The 1713-nt window shown below is 30.4% G+C and overlaps 1 protein-coding gene across 16 annotated transcripts in view; it reads left to right on the plus strand.

Moving 5' to 3' along the window:
• LOC106791425 (tyrosine-protein phosphatase Lar) overlaps positions 1-1713 on the plus strand; it is a 542243-nt gene that overhangs the window by 532074 nt on the left and 8456 nt on the right. The window lies entirely within an intron of this gene.

Consider the following 1713-nt stretch of genomic DNA (forward strand, 5'->3'; position numbering starts at 1 on the left):
TTTGTCGACGGTACCCGAGGAAGTGATCTCTTACACGGATTTGCAGCCTTCTGAAACAAAAAAAAAAAGAAAAAAGAAAGACTTTTTGCCCGAGCAATCGAACTAATTTTATTATTGAACATTTTCCAAGAAAAGAGAGAGAGAGAGAGAAAAAAAAAAAAAAAAAAAAGAAAAGAAAAGAAAAGAAGAAATTTGTAGCAAAAAAAATAAATTTTTTTTCCACGAAAGACACTCCACCACCCCTGCGGCATTACTTATTACGTCCCTGATATTTCGTAACCGCGGAAAGAAGAATTTTTGTGATATATCACCGAGACGAAGAGTCGCGCGATTTGCCGCGGATGAAAAAAAAAAAAAAAAAAAAAAAAAAAAGGAAGAAAATTACACGCGATACGAATATAAAAAATATTTTGTCGCGTGAAATGTTTTTGGTTTTTTTTTTTTTTATATAAAAAAAAATAGTCGTTTTGGTTTTTTCGGCTTTTTTTCATCTTCTTCTTCTTCTTCTTCTTCTTCTTCTTCTTTTTTCCTGTGCGCGGGGATGACGGCGCACTGCTTTTTTTTCTCGAGATGAAAAAGAAAGAAAAAAAAACTAAGCGATTAAAATAAAAATTCGAAAGAAAAAAAGAAAGAAAGAGAGAGAGAAAGAGTATAAGTACACGTATGTATATATGTATGTATGTATGTATACGTACGTACGTACGTACGTGTATGTAAGCACGTTCGTGAACTGCCGAATACGACACGAGGTTGTACGAAGGAAGAAGAAAAATATATTTTTGTTCCCCTCGCGGTGTGTTTTACATAAACTTACGACAAAATCATCATCGTCATCATTATCATGATCATTATCATAATCATCTGATCATCAATTATCATCTCTCATCATTATCAACTATAACAAACATCCAAACAACCATAAACATTCCCTTCTTTTATATTCTTCTTCTATACTTATGGTTTTTCTCCTCTAATCCTATAGCTTTCTTTTCGTAGACATTCTTATCATAGGTCTTTCCCTTTTTTCTGAACACCGCGTTTCGCGGAGGAAGAAACCGACTCGCTCGATTTTTAAAAAGTTAACTTTTTCTTTTTTTATTAATCTCGATCCATTTGTTTTTTGTTTTTTTTTTTTTTTATACATTTATCTTCCGATTTTTAATAGAGAATACTATTCGCGTGTAAATTCACAATCGCGAGATGATATAAAAATTTTTGTTGTTGAAATGAATAAAAAAGAAAAGAAAAGAAAACAAAAAAAAAAAAAGAACGCGTAGAAAAAAAGTTCTTCTCGTAAATGGGTTATTTTTAAAATGAAGTCAATGTGTTACTTCCTTCGCGAAACGGAAAACAGGTGTACATGAGCCTTTAGTTATTTCATATTTGGAGTAGTGATTGCGCATGCCAATAATAAAAATAATAATTTAAAAAAGAAATGAAAGAAAGAGAGTAAAGAAAAGTAAGAAAGTAAGAAAGATAAATGAAAACGAAAGATATTCTCACGTCTCCCGCCTCTCTACTAATATCTACTGCCATTAATTAGGTGGATCGAGAACTATAATAACTAATATTTTTGTTCGTCTCTAATCTTTATAAGGAAAACAAAACAAACAAAACAAAAATAAAAGAATATATATATATATATCAAATTCATATAGATAATAAATCGTACGAGAAAAAAGCTGGACTCTAATAAATAATATATATTTATAT

The sequence above is a fragment of the Polistes canadensis genome, unplaced genomic scaffold (genome assembly GCF_001313835.1).
Source record: "Polistes canadensis isolate GaletaPanama2010 unplaced genomic scaffold, ASM131383v1 scaffold_8, whole genome shotgun sequence".
NCBI lineage: Eukaryota > Metazoa > Arthropoda > Insecta > Hymenoptera > Vespidae > Polistes > Polistes canadensis.